The following is a 23333-nucleotide window of genomic DNA, read 5'->3' as shown; positions in this document are numbered from 1 at the left end:
ATCGTGATGCCGCAATCACACGCTGAATGTGGGAGGTGAATGTGGCTAGAATGTGGAGGTCATCGGCCCGATGCCTGAATTTTGCGCGTGATGCGTGATTATGGCATCAGGGACCAAGAAGCAAAAGCAGAAACAGCAGAAGAAGAAGAAGAATATGATTCATTGGGCGCTGCACGGTCAAAAAATGGCGAACAGTTGTCCGGATTTCCAATTCAAGAGACCGCTATACGCGGTCCGCGCGGGATGCAGCAGTGAGTGCAGGAAGTGAGAATGAAGTGCGCGGTCAATAAACGAATAACACTGTTGCATCGATGTAATCGCGGCTTTGAGTATTATACCAGGAAAGGCCAATTAGTTCCGGAATGGAGCCGACCTGTACAGTTAACTGCCGAGGAACTGTTCGTCCGACCGATGCGCGACGGACCGGGTAGCTTGTCGGACGTCTAGTTCGGACGTCACAGCGTCACACTCACGTCACGCCAAACTCAGAGTTGGATCTAGCTCCATAGAAACGCACCAAGCTTGAACTGGAGGGGAAAGGTTTTAAAATATGTTCGTCTATGAGATTCAATGCACGTCAATAATAGTTTCTCTCTACTTTGAATTATTGAAAATTTACGATTCGACGAATGGGCCTGTTGCATGCAAGAGATACAGCCGTGCGAATAGACTTTTTAGAGGTTAAATGACACGAAAATTACGATGGTCACATTGAAAAGTCTGAAATACACTCCTAACTGTGCAATTTGCGTTGTTAGGAACGCGCTTTTTCAAATTTCCCGCGTCTGGGGGCAGTTTTCTTACGGAAACAATTAACGGCAACTCGCGGCTATTTCCGGTCAACTAAAACTGACAACATAACCTAAAAATCGGAGCTCGTGACATCGTGAAATGAAATGTAGAAGGATTGCGTTGGATATTTAAAAGTTGATCGATTTGGTTACCGCATAAAGCGTATATGGACCACTATAAGAGATCACGTTGGGTTTGTAAACAAACTGAAGGAAAAAATAACAACAACAACAACGACTCGGCATCTTCCGGAAATCTTCGAGCCCGCCGTTTGCTCGTTTCCGGTGATTAGAAAACTGCCCCCAGACGCGGGAAATTTGAAAAAGCGCGTTCCTCACAACGCAAATTGCGAAGTAAGGAGTGTATTTCAGACTTTTTTAATGTGACCATCGTAATTTTCGTATCATTTAACCTCTGAAAAGTCTATTCGCGCGGCTGTATCTTTTGCATGCAACAGGCCCATTCAAAACTGCTCCCACCTCATTTTTTTCCCGCGTTTCTATCGATCTCGATCCATCGATATTATCGAAACATGTTCTGCCTGCTAAGGTAAAACAGCGTATGAGCCACCCGGCGTTGCCAAGTTTCCTTCGACTAATTACGAATTTTTAGGAAAATTTTTGAATATTGCTTTTCAGATTTTCGGCGGATTTTGTTCGTAGTTTGATCTAAAAAGTCTCGAAATTTCGAGGGAAAATATTCATAGCTTTTCTCAAAAACAAGTATTTTCTGAGAGTAAATTTGGCAACATTCGAATGTTCATACGGCGTTTTTCCTCTGCACGGCAGTGTTTTTACCCGACTACGATCAGATTAATGAGAAAAGACGTAATCAAAGGTTGTTTCTTAGGGTATCGGAGGGGAGGGAAGCAACTACAAAACTTCCCATCGTTGAAGGTCATTTTCAATTTTTTAAGAGAAAAAGAAACAAAAATTGAATTTCTGATGCATGCAAGGGTTCCAGTCTGTCCCTCATGGCCTCAATTTTTAGATCTGTTCATGAGCTTTAGAGTTTGCTCCCAGAAAAATCAGTGGCACCATTGTGTTTCTCGTATTTTACACACAGCAAATTGCTCGAATTCCTGTGGTACACTGAAAAAAAGACCGCGGCCGGGGAAGCCGTACTTACGGGCTATATAGACACACCGTCCGAGCGTTCCGAGCTCAGAGGTCGAAATTTCCGGGCGTAGCAACCGGCGCGGCGCAATCGAAGCTATACGGCTCCAGCACCCGGAAGTTTCGGCCCCTGAGTCTGGAACGGATGGTATGTCGATACAGCCCGTAACTTTTTTCAGTGTGCCTATACAAACGCTCAATGGGAAAAGTAGTCAATTTGAAAATCTTCATTTTCCCGCGCAATTCCACTTTCCATGCCGGCCGTCATCACTTTCGACTTTCGAGCCGGGAGGATTTTGTAGGTGAAGGTGACCGGCGTTGACCGGCGACCGCTCGTCAGCTGTTCGGTTCTTCTTTTTTTTTTTCCAGGCCGGGTTTCCTCGAGAGTTCCCTGCGACCTTGGCGCGATCGTTCCGCGCTCTTTTCAGCGCGACCTTTCGTCGGAATTCGTCCATCGGATGCCCAGTGCCCCCCCTCCCCCCCCCCCCCCCGCCCACAACCGGTTTGAGTGCACTCTCGGAATGGCAAGCGCCCCGGCCCGGCTCTTTCGTCATCTCCACCGGGATATCCACCATTCAGAGCCGCGTCGTTGTCACACTGTGCTCTGGTCGGGGGTCCAAGAGGGGATTCCCTCTTTCTCGGGGGCATTCTGCGGGGTTCCCGGCGAAAATAAACTTCCCGAGAGAGATTCGTAAACTCGGTTTCATGAGCCGTACTTTGGCACGAGCTTTTCGGCTCTGCGGGCTGATTATTGAAATTGTTAGACAAAGCTATATACAAAGCTATAGACAAAGCTATGGACAAAGCGATAGGCAAAGCGATAGACAAAGCGATAGACAAAGCGATAGGCAAAGCTGTAGGCAAAGCAGACGACGGGAAAATGGAGTGATCCTAAATGGTTGAAACAGAGGGTTGCTCAGGGTCATGGTGTCCTATGGGCGAGTGGAGCGGTTGCCCCAAGCGCTGACGAGAGAGAGGCGCCAAAAAGTCGAAAAGAAAAAGGACAGGAGAAAACTCATAAAATTCAAGATTTTCTCAGAAGCCCCCCATCCTACCCTAAGGGAGCGGGAGGGGGACAACATCCTTGCCCCAGGCGCTAAAAGTTCACGCCGTGGCCCTGTGGTTGTTGTAGACTGAGGAAGAAAATTATGGACAAACCGAGTTTTTCGGTCCTGCGGGCCGATTATTGAAACTGATGGATGAATGTATAGACAAAGGGAAAATGGCGGAATCATACTGGTTGACACGGATGTCTTTATAGACAAGTGAAAAACGGTCGACTAACTGGAGAGTCTCTCGTGGGTTGTCGTTAGCTAGTCTATTACCGACCTGCTTTTAAAAAAGGTGGGCAATAAGAGTAGAGCTGAGCATACTCTACCCAAATATCATAGGGTTTTTGCGATTTACTCTACGACTTAACTAGCAGGAGAGCTAAATGAACCGCAAACCGTGCATGCGAGTCCGATGGAGTTTCTCTGTGTATATCTAGTTAGGCAGCAGCCACCCGTTTTTAACTTCTTTTTTTTTCTTGGTCGTCAACTTTTTAGGGGGAGTTTTTCGGGATTGGGCCGGAGTGGCTACCGCCTCCTAGAATAACCGACCTGCTTTGTCCATTAAAATCGACCCGCTTCCATTCCAGGATAGCACCGTTTCCCCTTTGTCCTCTTTGGCTATCGCTTTGTCTAACGATTTCCATAATCAGCCTGCAGCAGAAGTTTGCAACGAACTCATTAGCCTGAAAGCTCGGATTTCTAATGGGAAGATCCCCAAAGATTCCTAATGGGATTTATAATGGCGGAAAAAAACATTACGATGCGAATAAAGCACAATAATCCATTTGTTCTTCTCAGAAATCCGCGCGATAACATGAACATTGAACTCGGAAAGTTTCAGTTTCCATCCCTCTGGTCCGGAACTGATATTTCCACGTTAGCTGTAAAAATTCATCATGCTAAAAAAATGCATAGTTTTTCAAGCCTCCGTGCTTTTAGAAGCTGGAAAAAGTGACTTTGTGCACATTTGATCCTACGCGCGTCATTTCATCAAGTTTTACACATTTTTTTTACACTTATCAAATTCAATGAATTGTTTCAGCGAATTTAAGAACTTTTATCAAAAGTTATCAATTTTATCATGATCTATAATTCTATATACTTGCCAAGTTTAATCTCGTACCTTTCTTGCGTAGCTGATATGGTGAAGGCTGGAGACATAGGACTCACGCTTTGGTCAAAAAAGAGGGAGAAGGCGAAAGTGCCTCATTTTCCCTCCAGAGGGCTGATTATCGAAATTGATAGAAAAAGCAATAGACAAAGAGGACAAGAAGGAAATGAGACGATCCTATTGATTGGAATGAGTTATAGACTATAAAGGGGAAATGAAGGACTAATAACTCCAGGGACCCTCTAGTCTATTACTCGTGCTAACCACCTTAGTGCATCGAAACCACCCTTTTCCACCAATAGGATCCTTCCATGTTCCCTTGTTTTCTTTGTCTGTTGCTTTGCCTATCAATTCCAATAATCAGCCGGCAGTTGGAGTTTGTGACCAACCCACTGCCCGGTTTCAGGACATTCCGTCAACGATTTTTGTCCACGCACCTGTTTCGTCCAGTAGTTTACATCCATGCGTAAAATAAGCAACAGTGACTTGGTTAAAGCGTTATATTTAAGTCCGATTTTAAAATTATATCGACAATATCGAAATGAGAAATTGAGAGAGAAGGAGGTGTTGTTATGGTAACTCATTATTTAAATGAAATGTTACTTTCTTCTTGTGATTCATCTTAGTAAAACGTAGCACACATTTGTAAAACATTTTCAAGTGATGGCATCAATATTAATCTCAATAAGTCGTGTGTTGAAAGGAACCGTACAAAAATGAATAAAAGAGGGGAAAAAAACGAAAAGCACGCAATTTTTGGTTTTAACCCATTTGTACATCGATATGTTAGAATCAAATACGTCCAATTTTGAGCGTTTGGTTGCGCTGCAGCACAGTAAAAAGCACAAAGTATGAAAGAAAAAATTAGAGGGCTTTGAAAATCATTAAATTTGACACGGAATCACCTTAATATTTACAGAACACACAATATATTTTCCTTTAATACTTATCTTTTTTCATCAATTTAAATGAGAATAGTCCATGCAGTTCAAAATCATGAGTTGAAAAACGCTGACTCTGTGAGTTTAAATATTAGAGCCACACAGAGCAGAGCGGCGTGCAGCCAGCGCGAGAGGCTCACTGGCGCCTACAAACCTAAGGGGATACTTCGCGTATTGCGCAATGTTTGAAGTATCTACTTAGGTTTGTAGGCGCCAATGCGCGTTCCGCGCTGGCCGCCCGCTCGCCGTGCCGCGGCATGGCACCTCAAGCAACCATTTCACAACAGAGGTGTTGCATAGTATCATTCGAAATTGAAGGCGCCCCAACATATTAAGAATAACGGGCATCCTTCAAGAATACGCAGCGTTCTCCGCAAAATAAATCAAGATGCCACGGCACAAAAAGAGAGCGGTAGTCCTAAAACTCATAAAGTCCTAGCATCTGTATTTAATAAAGTTTAGCATAACTTTCAAATTTCATTAGAGAAAAAAGTGACTCGATTTAGGCAGTAAAAATTCCTGAGTATGCCGTCAAGAATATTTTATTTTGAGTCTCGATAATAATTGGTACGTGGACTAAAACTCCCCCGCCGAAAAAACGCGTGGACGTAAACTACTGGAAAAAACAGATTTGCTGACAAAAAATCCTTGACAAAATGTACTATAACCCAGTGCCCTTGCTTAAAGCTCATACCTCAGCAACTTTGATCATCTACTTTGCTGCCGTCTTCGGGAAAAACGCCGTATGAACTTTCAGGCGCTGCCAAATTTCCTTTCATTATTTACGAATTCTTAAGATAACATGAGTTTATATCTCTCCAAATTTTTCATAGAATTTTATGAGCAATAAAATCAACAGTGTCTAAAAATTCCAAGACAAAATACCCATAGAATTCTTCCAAAATCAATAGTTCATTACGGAAAGTTGGCCTCATCCGGATGTTCATACGGCGTTTTTCCGTAACGCTACAACTACCATTGGAGGACCTTGGAGGACAAGGCGCATAAGTGCAGTTTTTGAAAAAAATTGAGATATTAATAATTTCAAGTAAAACTAGTCTTAACGCACACTGGAAAAAAGTAACTTTGATCTAGAGTCCAGACTCTTAAAAACATTGACAAGAAAAAATACTCTTGATTCAATCGGATTTATGCTTAAATCGAGAACCAAGCCTCCTAATTTAAGCGGATTTCCTTTTGATTCAGGAAATAATCCGATTGAATCGTAAAAAGTATTTCTTCTTGTCATCATTTTCAAGAGTTTGGACTCCAGATCCAAGCGACTTTTTTTTCCAGTGTTTACTCTGTGAAGTACTCGCTTCCGAAGTCCAATTTTTACGCATTAAAAAGTCAGTTTGAACTTGATTTCCGTCGTACGGATCCGCGTAATTTCGAAACTTTAAACACGTATTTCTCGAAATGGCAAAAACTGCACTTATGCGCCTTGTCCTCCAAGCCCCTCAAGTCGTGCGCCGGCCGGTCTTCTTCGCGGTTCTTTCCGCGCGACCCGCGACCGCAGGGCTGTTGCCGGTTGGTGCGCCGAAAATCCCGATTTTTCGAGAAATTCCGAGAAGCTTCGCCGGTCACGATCGCGGAGGCAGAAGCCAGCGCCGGTTATGTTTCGGATTCCTTCCTCACAATGTTCCATGTTCGATGTTCAACATAATTATCCGCGATGACAGATTTACGACCGTGGCAGCTCGGCGCCGCGCCGCGCCGCCCCGCGGTCATTTCCCTGCCAACTTTAAGTTTTTTTTTCGCGCGCCGCCTTTCCTTCCAGAAGTTTCTCGATGCAGGCCGATCGCCCACGATCGTTTCAATCGGTTTCGCGAATTGTTCTCGGGTACGGCGATGCGACACAGGAATAAAACGGTTCGTCGAAGGAAAAAAGCGGTCGTCTTTCCAGAATTTACAGTCCTCTACGCAGAAGGAGGGCATAGATTCGATCGACAAGAATCGATCGAAAAATGGACTGCATTCTGCAATTTGGAACTATAAAGTCTGGCTCTTCTGGAAAAACACTTATGTGCATAAGGAAACTAATGGCACATACGTTGTTTTTAAACCGGGCCGGAATTTATAGTTTCTAATTGCAAAATGCAAAAAATCCGTGAATCGATAGACAAACCCGTGAATCAATCGAAAAACCCACGAATCGACAGGGAAACCTGTCAATTGATCGACAACACCTTGAATTGATCCAATCAGTGTTGATTGAATCCAGTCAATCGGTTCACGTTTTGATTGTCCGATAGATTCATGTCGATCGAATCCATGACCAAGACCAAAGACAAAGACCAAAGACACTGCAGGCGATTTTTCTCGATCGGACACGATAAGATCTCGGAATTTACAAATTAGTGCTGAGTGATGTCGATGTCTTGTGAGTATTCCGACCAATTAGAGTCGAGAATGGCCGCATCGACAAATTTCGAAAGAAAACTTGAAATAGAGAGATGATTCTGTTCGCAGAGAATAGGCTGGAAACCAAATAGCGTTAATTTTATTTGTGGGCTGATTCTTGAAATTGGATAACATCGTAATGGACAAAGAACATTAATGGAAAATAACGTTCTTTTATTGGTGGAATTGGGTGCTTAGAACGAACAAAGGATGTGAGTAATAGAGACTCTATGGTTAGTCAGTGCATAATTTTCTCCCTTAATCTATATCGAACTCCGTTTTATCGAACAGGAAGGCTGTATCATCTCTTTATCTATTTTGCCTATCGCTTTGTATATCGATGTCAATTATCAGCATGCAGGAGCTAAATTATTTATACCGGTTGTTTCTATATTTCTATAAAAACGTCTCAAATGATGAGCGATTCCGAGCTGTTTTACCGAGTAAAATATTGAATAAAAAAAAACAAATCTGAGATAAAAATTAATTTTGACTGGAAACCGTTTTTTAATTTGCCCGAATTATTTAATGTGCATAAATAGCAATTAATATTTATTTAAAAGAGGAAGAAAAATGAGTCACGGGTCGCTTTTACTAATGGCGTGGCGTGAATTGCGATGTATCGATTATTATGCCATTTAAACCTGTTGTGGTAAAGAATCGATTATTAAGGTATTCGCTGCGAACACCCTGTTCATCGATCCATAGGTTTAAATGACTGATCAAACGATAAATCCCAAAGCACGCCACGCCACTGTCTTTTACTCGGTAAAAACTTAGATACGAGGGAATTCACTTATTATAATCCTGAGATGTTGGGGGAAAACCTCGACATGCCACAAGGCATTAGCCTAAATTCATTTCAAAGGAGTGACATTTAATAATTTTATTAATTTATTCCTACCGATGAGGCAACCTGCAGTGAGGGAATGCAAAAAGTATCGTGTACATGTTCGGGCCTTTTAGAGGAAGAGGAAAAAGTACCTCATGTCGGTATGACACGACTTTCTTCATAAAAAATTTTAGGATGGAAAATTTTGACCGGGAGTAGCGCAGGGAGTACTCTACCGTGCTGATGGAAGAATTCCGTATGAACATTCGAGAGTTGCCAAATTTCCCTTGATAAAACATGTATTTTTGACGACATTCATGCACATTTTTCCTTGAAATTTTCAGATATCCTAGGTTAAATTGCGTGGAAATTTGTCTGAAATTTTTGGACGATAATAGTATCAATTTTCCGGACGAATTCGGTTTTTATCGAAGGACACTTGGCAACGTCTGAAGGCTCATACGGCGTTCTTCCCTAGCGCACGGCAGTACTCACTTTGCGCGGAAGAAAAAAAAATTGCGAGCGTGACAGGTCGGTGACGTTTCCCGCTTCTCTTTTTGAAACGGGTTCAGCAAGGTTGGCGAATTGTGCGATAAATGTGAACATTTTACACGGGTGCTAAGGGAAAACGTCGTATGAACGATTGGATATGGCAAAAATTCCCCCATAAAATATATAAGTAATTTTCTTAGGAAAATTATGAATATTCACCTTGACTTTTTGGTTACTTCATCGTTAAGTTGCTAATAAAATTTAATAAAAAATTGGAGAAAAATAGGTATTTAGAAGTGTCCCTAAGAACGTGCCTTTTATTTTTAAAAAAAATTGGCAACGTTTGAAGTTAGGCGTTTTTCCGTAGCACGATGGTACGACCGAGAGAAGAGGAAAATTTCCAGACTGAGTCGGAACGACCTTTGACTTAAGTGATGTTGGGTGGCTGCAAAACTCAAAATTTTGCAAAGTTAAATTTTCGATTCTAAAGATGATTTTTTCGTTGAAATATTTTCAACATTTCACTGAATTTTTTCTTCATTTATAGCTTCTTGTAGCCAATCGGTCGCGGCCCAGGGATGCAAAATGTTATAGAACTTTATAAAACGTTTCATGAAATTTTTAAAAATTCTGCAGGGGACTCCGTGTTCCGTGAAACGCATAGAGACAGTAAAAATATTGAATGTTTTGAAGAATGAAAAAACATTCGTCACATTTTGAAGTTCCTCATTTATTTCTTGGTATTGTTGAGGGTTGCATACGCATCCCTTTCGGAAACTTTGGATTTTTCGGGAAATATACAATTGAACTTTTTAGAAAAACGGAATTGTTTTTTTTTCCATCTTTGACATGATGACTAACTGTTTACTTTAAACCCATTTCCAATTGAGTATTTTCCAAACTTTTCCTGCTTCGCTCTTTTTATCCCATTTTTGATGAATGGAAAAAACGTGTCGACCCGTGTTTCCGCCGGCAGGTCATTTCATTTTTTGCCCATTATCGTGAGATAAAGTCATCAACACATAGTTCTGTGTCACACATGAACCGACCCGTATCTAGGATCAATTGTCAGTGGATGTGCTCAGTGAACTGTCATACTGCATGACACAGAACTCCAGGAACCATTAACCTGCTTTCAGCGTGAGAGCGCACCTACCGGTTTTAATATGAAATTTGCATGATTCAATGATGCATGCAGGAGTGAGGACATTTTAATACAGACATACAAACAAAGGAACAAAGAAACGAACATGTGGACAGCATTGACCGAAATCAGCCTAACTATCATATCATAATCATAGCCTGACTCCCTCTCGAGATTAATTTTTCTACGAGAAAACACAGCGAAATTCGCTTGAAAATATGATCTGAGACAAATATGTTGACATTACGCATAACCATCGGTAACGAATGGCACATCGAAGTTAAAGAAAAGGATTTTTTGTCCATTTAAGTTTGATGGAGGTTTTCACCGCTATATTTAACATCCTTTTCTGTTTAGCTTTTTTAATTTTTTTCAATTAGATTGATGATAAAGAGATTTTCGAATCGCTCATTTTGCTACCTATCATTTTTGCCTCTTTTAATTCTATTACAAAAAAAAGGAATTAGGCGGCATACACCCGCCCGCCCCCTCCCCGTCCGCTCGAGAAAAAGGAGGAAGAAAAAGGGAGGAAAGAAGGAAGGAAGAGACAGAAAGAAGGAAAGAAGAGACAGAAAGACGAAGGGAGGACTTTATATTTGGTTTACAATGATTCATAGCGAAATTGATCAAAACGCATGTTAGATGCTTCAAGATTTCAAAAATTTTTGGGGGAAACCCCCCCCCCCTCGTTCAAAGTGTCTGTGTTCAAGTGCCTATATGCGTTCCTCACTTTTATGGGGTGTATACCTGCATTAAAGGTGGGCTAAAAGATGAAGGAGACGATGGAACATTCGACTTTAAGCGTCACGTATTGCATGGACGATCCTTCGAGCTGATTCAGATAAAGTCCGTCCGTATGGAAGGACATGTTACGCCACCAACAATTTTATGGAGCGAGTTTTTCCCGCCACAACCGCACGGAAAACCCAATGGCGAGAGCCGGCCTCAGTCTCCAACGATCTTGGCGCCGGAGAAAATGAAGCGTCGAGTCACCCGAGATTAAGATTGATGGTCGATCGAGTAATTTTATTTGTTCAATCAACAGCTGGGGAAGGCGCCAGTCCAACGAGTTATCTCTAAAACTGCACACGTCCACTCTCAGATAAACCTCAGACTACGTAAGGATACTAACAAAGTAGGGCTCATCTTGAAAATGAACTTGTGTCTTTTCATAGATAGTTCTGCGAGATCCCGCGTTTTTCCACCACTCGCAACATCACGTACTAATTCCAGTGGCGCTGCGTGAATTGCGATGTATCGATTTGTATGTCATTTAAACCTATGGTAAAGAATCGATTATTAAGATGTTAACTGCGAACACCCTGTTTATCGATACTTTTCCATAAGTTTAAATGGTCGATCAATCGGTACATCGCAAATCACGCCACGCCACTGACTCATTCCTCATGCGAGATTGAGTATTCTGAACAACGCAAGTGTCAAAAGATTCCTGAGGTCTATATGTCATTCTTCATTTCTTCAACCAAGTCGTTTGATCACCGCATAATGGCGGATGGATTATGAGAAGATTGGCACCAAATTAGTCCTTAGCGTTCCGTGGCCTTGACACTCATTCTGCCGTGTTTAGGAAAAACGCCGTATGAACCTGTCGGCATTGCCAAATTTCCTTTCATAAAACACGAATTTCCTGGTAAACTTAAACAGATTTTCCTCCCAATTTTTCAGATAATTTCGTTCGCGATTTCACCAAAAGTTCCTGAAAATTTCGAGGAAAAATATTCATAGCTTCCCGCAAAAATAAACATTTATTCAAAGGAAATTTGGCAACTCTCGAATGTTCATACGACGTTCTTCCTTGCCACGGCAGCATTCCTACGGAAGAAGGAAAAATCTTCACGTTTAATTCTAATTTATAGTGGTGGGGGTTTCTGTTTCTTCGTATAATCCTCTCGTCTATACTGCCTAGATGCAGCATGGATCATAGTACTGCCGTGCTAAGGAAAAACGCCGTATGAACCTTCAAGCGTTGCCAAATATCCTTTGATAAAACACGAATTTCTTGGTAAACATATGAATATTTTTCTTCCAATTTTTCATATAATTTTGTTCGCAATTTTACCTAATGTTGTTGAAAATTTTAAGGAAAAATATTCATAACTTGCCTCAACAATAAACATTATATCTAAGGAATTTTGGCAACTCTCAAATGTTCATACGGCGTTCTTCCTTTGCACGGCAGAGTACCTGTCGGCTCTGGGATAATTTACCCGGGAGTGATAATGGGGGAAATCGTGAGGGACTTCACGTTTTGCGGTGTCAAACAATAGCTGTTTAATTGACAAAATGGATGCAAACAACGCGTTTAAGTCTCCGAAAGTATCTATATATATACAACTTGAAATTCGAATAGCTCACGGTTCTGCACGGAAAAAAATTCCCTTATGTATCAACAGAAACGTCTATACTGAATATTTCTCACACTAAAATTTGTCATTCGGGTGCATGACTGAAATTACCATTGTCTCCAGTAAATTTATTTAGGTTGTTAAAGCCAATGTCATTGTAAAGTACCGCAGATTGTCGGCTCTAGAAGAGAATTTCAATCCTGGAACATTCATTGCTCGTTCTTTTTCGACCCATTCAGGCCGCTACACACGAAGAATTAGGTTGATTTAAAAACCGTTGTCTCCTGTGATAAATAAAAGAATGTTTGCAAAAGTGGCTAAAATTAATTCTGAAATTACTCATAATCTAAAACGTGGGGGCTGGGGGTTGAGAAGGACCCTTGAATGCACCCCCAAAAGCCTTCTGTATTAATTCTTTAAGTCCTTCAATTTTTAAATATCAGGCTTAGGATTATATACAGAACTATACCAGTAGGTATATTGGAGTAAAATTCAGAGTATATTTCGCTCCGTTGCCTTTTTTGCCCCTGCAATTCTATGAAATATCGCAAATGAAAGGATCTGCGCGTTTGCTCACTGACTTAGTCGGTCGTTAACCCCAAAAACATTGTCATTTAACAGGTCCTCAGAAGATATCCGATGTGATAACAGTCAATCTCTAGCAGCCTTTAGCTTAGGTCTCTCCTTTGTTAAAATTGGCGACCCACCGAGAGGAGTGCTGTCGTTTTCTGCACGAAAGAACGTAACTCCAAGAGTAATCTCAAGATTGCAAAATTTACTCAGACAATTCAATTTTTTACGTGAATGTACTTGCGCAATTTTTGACCGGAATTTATCTAATTTTTTCACGACACGAGTGGAAAAATCAGTGAAATTTTCAGTTAGAAATGCCCTAGACTCTGTTCGTTTAAAATGCAAATGTTAAATTTGCAAATCATACTTTTAGCAACATTGAAATGTGCTTTCGTGAGGAAACGACAATTTATGACCGATTACAGAATCGGACCATTGGATCCAAACGGAAAGTTTTCTCCGTGGATCCATATTAATCATCAGACATTATAATAAACTCAACACAGGCTCGAACACTGAAAAAATGCTAATGCCACAAAATCTTCCTGTATTCGTACGGTACAAAATCTTCCTGGATTCGCCCAGTTCCAAACGGACTACCCGGAGAGCGAGGAGCGACCTCCGACTCGCAATGGTACGAGTCGATGGAAAAAGTCGGACAAAATGTGGAAACCTTAAAAGCCTATAGCTCCTTTAAAACAAAACTTTGACGTTTTAATAGTGGCTCCATAAGTTTTCTAATTACATTTCCTCCGAGACGCATTCCTCAAAATTTGAACCTGGACAAAATAAATATCAAAATTTATGCAATTTGAGTAAAAAAAATCATGACCGTCCTCTGCGGTCATATACGGTTATTACTGTTAATAACAACAGTATAGTTATAAATATCAAACTATTTAATTTGGCATAATTTTATTTATACACTGGAAAAAAACATATTGGGTCTGGAGTTCAGACTCTTGAAAACATTGACAAGAAGAGGGACTCTTGATTCAATCAGATTTTTGCTTATATCAAAAGGAAATCCGCTCAAATTAAGAGGCTTGGTTCTTGGTTTAAGCAAAAATCCGATTGAATCAAGAGTATTTTTTCTTGTCGATGTTTTTAAGAGTCTGGACTCTAGATCCAATGTGTTTTTTTTTTCCAGTGTATGATTTTAAGTTTTTTAGATCTAGTGATTTCTACACTTTTTGAAAATGATCCACACAAGTTTTTTTTTTTTTTATAATTTTAGACTTACATTAGCTGATTTCCTGTTTTCTAAATTTTGTTTTTAAGTGTTTCTGAATTTCGGTGTCTAAATTTATTCTACTACTTGTTTGTACATTTCGTCGTTTTCCGCACGAAGGAACGTAACTGCATTTCAATGTTGCCAAATTTCCTTGCGCAGATTGCACTTTTACCAGGAGAATTTTGGGCATTTCTGACTGAAAAATTAACTGATTTTGCTTCTGATTTCTTGCAAAAATCAGATCAACTTTCGACAAAAATTGCACAGGTCTATTCTTGTTAAATATTGAATTGTTTGTGTCAATTTAGCAACCTTGGAAGGGAGTTACGTTTTTTCGTCCAGGAGACGACGATTTATTTATCATCCTGGATAGTCGATCCACTGTGCGACTCTACGCATCCACGATTCCACGCTCGCTCGCTCGCTCGCTCGGTGCCCCGGGCTGCGACGCGGTCAAGCCGTTCGCGCGGCTGCGGTCGCGCGAGCACTTAATAAAACGCGACGCGCGGACGTCGACGCCCGACGCCCGACGCGTCGCGACGCTGATGCAGGACCGGCTAAGAATAGAACGGCAACAGCCTTGAAAGGTCGAATTTAATTACCAACGCGGGATGCGACTCCTCTCATCCTTCGATTCCAACATAATACGTTCATCTCGTCCATCTTCTCACGTAAGGAAGTATCTTCGCGTCCACGTGGGCCCTGTAACGCTTAAAGTTATACGGAGGACAGGGCTCACGTGGGAACGGAGGTACGCCCTTACGTCAGAGGGACGACGATCCGTCCGGACCAGACCGGTCCCGCGCATGTCCGCCAGATCGCGCTGCCATAGAGAATTTTATACTCGGGTTCGCTGTGAATTGGACGTTTTTCTACCAAACAGAACTATGTGCGAGTGGGAAAGATGGGGTGTGCTCGTGGTGAGCTGGATAAGGAATGGACACTGGTGGTATGGTTCTGTCAAACGGAACTATGTGCATTATGACGTGAGGCCTGTTATGCATGTATCAGTGGCGTGGCGTGCTTTGCGATGTATCGATTGTTATGCCATTTAAACCTATGGAAAAGGATCGGTAAACAGGGTGTTCACAGCGAAATCTTAATAATCGATTCTTTACCATAGGTTTAAATGGCATTACAATCGATACATCGCAAATTGCGCGACCTTTGCGCGAAATTTAAGTTTTGTAAACCTATCTCTTTGTGGACAAGGCCTTCCATTCATAAGAAATGAACGAAAAAATTATGAAAGAACAAACATAAATGTGGTTTAATGATTTTAACTTCCGTCACGCCGCTCCGCGCAGACCACACCGTGTTTGGCTCAATGCGTGAAGTATTCCGACAGTCTTGTATGTACTATGATTTTCACGCCGACAGCAGCTGAACGCACTGTGTTTGATGCAATGCGTAAAGTATTCATGCATTCTTGCAGGCGCTATCCGTTTCACGCTGACCGCTGTGACCGCACTGTGTTTGATGCAATGCGTGAAGTATTCGTACAGTCTTGTAGGCGCTAATATGTGTTACATGCCGATCGATCGCCGCGCCGAGGACTTCTCCTTTCCATCTCAAGTCCTCGTCATCATTTCTCTCCAAGTCGGGCCTTTCCAGGCCAAATTGCGTGTTTGGTTTCTCTCTTAACTCAACTAATTGAAGGTGCTGTCTCTTGTATCACTGAAAGACGACAAAATTAGAAATTACCATACTCTCAGGAAATGAGAGATTTTGTCGCCTTTTTTCGTTTGTAATTTTTTTTGTTCTAAATCCGATTTTTTTTATACCTACATTTAAAAAAATTGCAAAATTTGCCGCCATGGGCCGCGGCCCATGTGGCTACCCCCTTAATCCGGCCCTGGGAGCCTTCCTCTTGAAAATTTGCGAAATTTTAAAGCATCTAATATCCAGTTCGGATTCAATTCTGTCGTAAATAATTACCAAATAAGAGCGTCCTTCCTTCTTTCTTTCTTCCCTTTTCTTCCTCCTTGTTCTCCGGCGAACGGGGGGGAGGGTGTTTCGCCCTTGCGCCCCCCCCTTTATGTTTTGGCATCCCTTCAATGTTCATATCACGTTTTTCAAGAGAGGATGCAGAAACACTATGATGCAGATCATCGAATTTTCGGGGATTTGAGCCGAGAGGAATCTGTTTTAGCATACCTATTGTCAATTCTGGTAACATTTTTCTTCATCATCGGAATTCGTACTCGAGACCTATTCACCATAAGTCAGACGCGCTAACGACTAGGCCCGGTTGATTGTTGAATCGTAAACGATTGGTCTTGATCGATAAAAAGAATTCCTAAGATAGGGATAGGGCTTCATCGATCAAGTTCATTAGAGAACGAGACAATAATCGTCCTGCTGGCCGGCTATATATCGACGGTGAAACTACCAAACCACGTATCTCCGTTTGCGACGTCGCAGACTTCTTGTCATACTTCATTTTTTAAATGAAAAACTACTTAACGTCCAGTCTTGAAAATTTCTGTGATTTTTCCTCTTCGTGCGGAGAAAAAACTGTGAAAATTTCAAGGAATGATATTGATTTGGTCTACTTCAAAAAAATAAAATGCGAGCGTAGATTTTTAAACACCGCAAACGAGATACGTGGTTTGGTAGTTTCACCGTCGATATATCATTTGAAAAGCGACAACTTGGCATCGCTGCGAAGCTCTGATTGGTAGATAATTCGCCTTGATAGGACATCCTATTCCCACGTTCACGCTCCACGACGATTGGACGTATTTATGCTAAAAAGAGCTATGCCGCACAAACATAGTATATGCACATAGGTTCTTTTAGCAGAAATACATCCGATTCAAAGCCAGGCATTCCTGCGACCGCCGGTTAAATGAAGAGGAAACACCTCCATTATTGGCGATTTTCCGAAAGAACCGATAGCGGTACAACCGTATGTACATTCTGCCGTTCTAAGGAAGAACGCCGTATGAACATACGATTGTTGCCAAATTTCTCGTGATAAAAAATTAATTTTGGAAGAAAGTTTTCGTGCTTTTTTCCCTTGAAATTTTCAGATATTTTAGATGAAATTTCGAAGAAGATTGAATGAAGAAGAGGAGGAAAAAAATTTGCATCTTTCAATTTTTTTGTGTTTTATCGAAGGTAATTTGGCAACGCCTGAAGGTTCATGCACCTTAGCACGGGCGCATTGTGCACTATGACGGATCTTATTCAAGAATTTCGATGATTAAAAAAGTTACCGTCCTTACATGGTTATTCATGCGGCTACTGGCTAAGGATAGTATGCGCGGAACGCTTGAAAGCAAAAACACCAAACAGCGCGGAGCTCCCAGAGAGAGCATTAAAAATGCAGTTCTCGCCGTCTGCGGTGCATATAATCTGCGTTAATGGAAAATGAGGTGAAATACTGAATTGAAAAGGGCTGAAAGAATAATCAACGTCCTGAAATCAACCACTCCATTACCCATTACTGAGAGAAAAATGGACGTATTAATTCTAAAAGGAACTATACTGCCGTGCTAAGGAAGAACGCCGTATGAGCCTTCAGATGTTGCCTATTTCCTCCAATATTAGTCAAAGTCACCGGGGATTTTGTGAATATTTTTTTTTCAAAATTTTCAGACGATTTTGTTTGAGATTTAATCTAAAATATCTAAAAATGTCGATGAAAACAATACAAGGCTTTCCTCGCAAATACATGTTTTATTCGAAGAAATTTAGGCAACTCCCGAATGTTCATACGGCGTTCTTCCTTGGCACGGCAGTATATCGACGGTGAAACTACCAAACCACGTATCTCGGTTTGCGACGTCGCAGACTTCCTGTCATACTTTATTTTTTAAATGAAAAACTACTTATCGTCCAGTCTTGAAAATTTCTGTGATTTTTCCTCTTCGTGCGGAGAAAATTCTGTGAAAATTTCAAGGAATGATATTGATTTGGTCTACTTTAAAAAAATAAAATGCGAGCGTAGATTTTTAAACACCGCAAACGAGATACGTGGTTTGGTAGTTTCACCGTCGATATGTTACCTGCAAACCCTATGCACATAGTTCCTTTTGGCATAAATGCGTCCAAATATGGACTCGTGAGCCTTGTCACGGTACCTAAAATATTTTGTCGTGCTAAGGATAAACGCCGTATGAACACTCGAGAGTTGCCGAATTGCCTTCAATGAAATGTTAATTTTTGAGGAAAGCTATGAATATTTTACCTTGAAATTTTCGGGAACTTTAGGTGAGATCGCAAACAAAATTATCTGAAAAATTGGAAGGAAAATATTGACAAATTTTCCCGAAAAATCGGCATTTACTGAAAGTAATTTGGCAACGCCAGAAGGTTTAAACGGCGTTTTTCCTTAGCACGGCAGCATTGGTCGTAATCTTTGGTTCATGAATCCGCACTTCTCAGTTGCTCTTCACAGAATATTCTGCAGACATAGAGGAAAAATCAAGGAATTTTTTTTTTTAAATTACATCAACTAATTTTCCATAGCAAGAATAAAGCATTATAACAGGAAATCTGCAAAACTGCAAACGTAGATACGTGGTTTCGCACAGTGGCCATTAATATTGCGGCCCATTTGGAACACTGCTACTCACAGGCAAACAATTGAAAATCACAAAAATGTCAGAATTGAACAGTCTTTTAATCAATGAGAACATATGCGGTATTTACAAAACATTTATGTACAAAAATAATAGACATTTAAATAGAATAATTTCGTAGTTTAAGGGCACTTGACAATTTACAGCCAACCGCAGAGCAATCAAACTAACCCTAGAATTTATTAGAGTTGAAATGAAGAGGTAGAAATAAGAGAAAACAAGCAGTGAACTCCAACACAATGTGTTGATAAGGCGCGTCATTAACTCGCACATATCAACCCCTTTAGTTTTCATTTACAGAGATTTCAAAAAAGGCAAGCAGCACAACAAGAGAATTCACGATCCAACACTGCAAGGTCAACGACGCACCTTGACGAGACCGTGTATTGTGAATCTAGAAAGCTATTCGAACAAATTTAAGTTTTTTGATCCGCCTCAAGCAAAATCTTATCAGATTCTTGAAGAAAAGTGGTACGGAAAAATTTAAGCGAAGAAAGGAAAAATTCTGTCGAATTCCTAGAAGATAAAGTCGATTTAAAGGTATTTTGGGGCTAAAATACCCAAATCACCGGTATTATAAATCCCGTTATATTATTGAAAAGAAATTGACTCGATATAAATGCAATTGTATTAAATATGTCTTGATTTTGTTATTTTAAACGTCTTTTCATGCAAAGAAGCTCAACCATGTCCATGCTTTATTCATTCATGAATTGAAAGTAAGCAATCCAACATCCCGAAAATCTACCGATTTGCCGTAAAAAATCGCAGAAACTTGATATACCTCGATGTACCCACTCTTTGAATTTACCAATCAATTTAGTGAGTGCACGTAGGTATGTGAAAGTCAAAATGCTATAGTCATTTTGGGTGCATTCATTTTTCATGAAACAATTGTAAGTAATTTCAATCCCGAAAAACCATAAATTTCCCGTATAAAATCGAAAAAATCAAAATATGTCGACTCCCTGACGTGAAAATTGAATTATACGTGTGAAAATACTTATGTATCGATATGCTGAACAGAATGCCCGCCTCTCCTCGTTATTTACAAACCGTTCCTATTCTCATCTTAAAATTGTTCTCAGAGCTTTGTGTTATTATCAGCTTCCATTTAAACCTCGGTTTGATGGCCGAATCGGCTGCCCAAAAAGCAAGCCATTTTTGAAGGGCTCTATGAGAAATTCGTGATATTATCAGCTCTCAGGAAATCACCTCATGGGTAAAATTGCTGATATAAATCGAGTGCTTAAAATAATCGTATTCAAGAAACTAAGGCATTAAACTATGGAGTCAATTTCGTTTTAATAATATAACGGGATTTACTTGTCTTCAGGTCAAAACTCATACAAGGAAGCCCCTTGCAAGAGGCTAATTTTTTGTAATTTCACTCAATTTTTTCTCCTTTTTATAATTGAATTGCTTGTCACATTCTGAGGTCAATCATATTAAATTGTAATTTATACATTCCCCCCCTCCCCTTCATTTTATTTTTGTTTGGAGAAGTTTTGTTGATTTCTTCGGATTTCGAATACTGTAACTTCTCTTCTATTTGGCCGATTTTTATGAATGAGACCTCTTTTAATTCGTGTTTTAACGGAGAGTAAGGAAAAAATTGCTAAAAACTCGCGAAACAATTTTTTTTGAAAATTGGACGAATCCTAGCGTGACGGTGAAATGGTTAATGAAGCGTAAGTAATTGGGCGAGGGGCTGAGGATCCCGGCATCGCTTGGCAACCGTCATTAGCTATTGTTCGTCGAGACGCCGACGCAGTGAGCAGGAGCGTGGGAAAGAGAGGGGTAAGTGGATTCCTGTATGAGCCACGTTTAGCTAATGGTCTAATGAGTCTCGAGGCTCATCACAGATTGCACTTACACAGATTGCACTTACACAGATTGCACTGTGAAAATATACATTTTATCAGCTGACACTGACAATGTTGTCAGATGAACAGCACTATCAGAGCACGGGTACCAACTTTTGAAAAGTATAATCGAGGTTATAGATCTGTCAAAGCAACGTTTTGAACAAAACGGAGGAGTTAAATTCTCATTTCGAGAGTGCCGACCTGCTCAGCCATCCTCGAATCAATTCGCTTGATTCTGCTTATATATGCATATTTTAAATCAGCGCGTCGCATTCTTAGGCTTTTTTTGAAAAAACAAGTAACGTAGACTCTTGGTATTCACTGCACATAAACTAATGAGCCCCAGAATGAGAAACAACTTTAAATCATAATTATTGATGGATAAATAAACTTTTTACACGCTTTGGAAAATCTCAGAAGTTCGCGGTAGTCACTTTTCGGTAAGGAACTAAGGGACTCGGTTATTGTATCGAGCAGGGTTCGAAACGATCGCAAAGGCGGTATACTACGTATACGCGCCAATAAAAAGAGAATGTTCTATCGGAGAATTATTGCTCCCCGAGTGACTGAAGAAGGAACACTAATCACGGTAACTTTCATTTCGTTGAAACTAGTTTCATTCGTGTCCGAACTTCGGGTCTCATAATCGTCCTGGGCTTTATATCTTTGTGGCTCCTTCTATGAATGCAAGCGCTACGTAAAGAAAAAAGCCTCAGTTCATACAGAGTACCAAATTTTTTTAGCTCATAATTGAGGAGCTTGGAAGACAAGTGAAATAAGTTTATTTTTTGTTATTTCAATAAAAACGCGTTTTTAAAGTTTCAAAATCACATGGAGCCTTATGGCAGCGAGGCAGTTCAGACTAACTTTTTGAAGCTTAAAAATTGGGTTTTAGTGGTGAATTTTTCACAGAATTTATTTTATGACTAGTTTTATTATAAATCATGAATACTTCATTTTTTTTTTTTTTTTTTTTTTTTTTTTTTTTTTTTTTTTAAAACTCCACTTATGTTACCTACTTGTCCTCCAGGCCCTGTAATTGAAGTTTTTTGGTCAAAGGGACAGAAATTTAGTGCAGGTGACCAATGGTTCTATCACCCACATTCAGCCTTATAATCTTCACCTAGGAATTAGGTCATCTATTCCGAAGTTAGGTTTCGTTTCAATCATCAAAAATTTTGATTACTTGCTGCCGTGTTAAGCAAAAACGCCGTATGAACCTTCGAGCGTTGCCAAGTTTCCTCCGATAAAGACCGAATTTACTGGACAAATTGTAAATATTTTTTTCCAAAACTGTCGGACGATTTTGTACGCAATTTAATCTAAAATATCTGAAAATTTCAGGGAAAAATAAGAATGAATATTGTCGAAAATACATGTTTTATCAAGGGAAATTTGGCAACTCTCGAATGTTCATACGGCGTTCTTCCTCAGTATGGCAGTATGAGAGAGTGCGCAGACAAAAATTTACATACAAGAAAAAGAAAATACCGGTATCGACGAGAGGCAAATTATGCCTCTGTGTGGGAGTTTAAATTATAGAAAATTATACATAGGCGGAAGGCTCAAATTAAACTATTTTTAGACTCATTGTGTCGCTCATAACGAGTGAATAATTGCAGCGACAAGATAAGGAGTAGTTACAATTCAAATCCATTACTCTGACACCGTTCCTCTTTTTCTCCTGTAATTATCACCCGAGTCGCGAGACTTTCTTGATTGCGAAAACCATTCAAAACGTAGGATAACGATGCTGTTAGGTACTCATCGCGCACCTAATTTAGTTAAAAAAGTATTAATTAACGGCATGTTTACTCAGACGTTACTAATTTACAGATACGTCCATAATGAATGGGACCTGTGATGTAAGGCAACGAGCAACGAGCATTGAACGATGTCTAGGTACATTAATTATTGAAGAAGAAAGTGCTTACGTAAGTCTTGTAAAACACCAAAAAGAACGTAATTACTTTCGAGTGATCCCGACTGCCCTTTTCTTGTTCCCTGAAATACGTAATTCAAAGTGTCTTAACGTAACGTAATTTCTGCGTTATAGAGTTATCTTTTCGACAATAACTATTCAATTGTCACCTTGCAGTCACAATTTTTTAATTTTACGCAATGACAAAAAGAAAAAGGAAGAATAATGATTGATAAAAATAAAGAAATTGGAGAAAATTAACTTAAAAAATCTTAAACCTAACATTTCTAATTTTATCACAAGCGAGAGGCTTCCTTGGAGAGGATCTTAACTTTTTTCCCCCGAGGCATACCTACTGGTTTCGCCGTGAGTTTTCAGCAGAATATTGATCCATCACACCTAGAACACATTTCAGCTATTCATTCCCAAAAACATCTCGTTTATAAATTCTGACCAGGCTGAAAGTATGCGAATGCGAAAATTAACCGTTCGATTTGACTAGTTATAAATGCAATACTTCACGTGCGTATGCTTTCAGTTTGTGAAAAAAACAGCTGAAATTGCGTGCCTCGCGGCCTGGCGTGGATCCATCAAGTTGGCCCTAATGTGAAAAAGGATGTGAAACGGAAAAATAAGCAGGAGGAAAAAAAAATAAATATTTACATACCAACGATAAATCCTAAGTCTTACACTAATCGTATCACAATTGAGGTACTCCTAAAAAAATAGAATGGTATCTGTGCAGTGGCGTGGCGTGCTTTGCGATATATCGATTGTCATGCAACTTAAACCTATGGAAAAGGATCGATAAACAGGGTGTCCGCAGCGAACACCTTAATAATCGATTCTTTACCATAGGTTTAAATGGCATAACAATCGATATATCGCAATTCACGTCAC

At 40.2% G+C, this 23333-nt stretch overlaps 1 protein-coding gene across 1 annotated transcript in view; it reads left to right on the top strand.

Annotated features, from left to right (window-relative positions):
* The window catches only part of LOC109032724 (cathepsin B-like cysteine proteinase 6), a 361957-nt gene extending 338658 nt beyond the window's left edge, over window positions 1-23299 (top strand). The window contains exon 8 of the mRNA XM_072302631.1: window positions 23175-23299. The gene's annotated coding sequence lies outside the window, so the exon portion shown is untranslated. The remainder of the gene's footprint in view (window positions 1-23174) is intronic.
* Window positions 23300-23333: the final 34 nt, after the last annotated feature.

Source organism: Bemisia tabaci, chromosome 7, assembly GCF_918797505.1.
Source record: "Bemisia tabaci chromosome 7, PGI_BMITA_v3".
Classification (NCBI taxonomy): domain Eukaryota; kingdom Metazoa; phylum Arthropoda; class Insecta; order Hemiptera; family Aleyrodidae; genus Bemisia; species Bemisia tabaci.
This window is presented reverse-complemented; position numbering and strand designations above follow the sequence as displayed.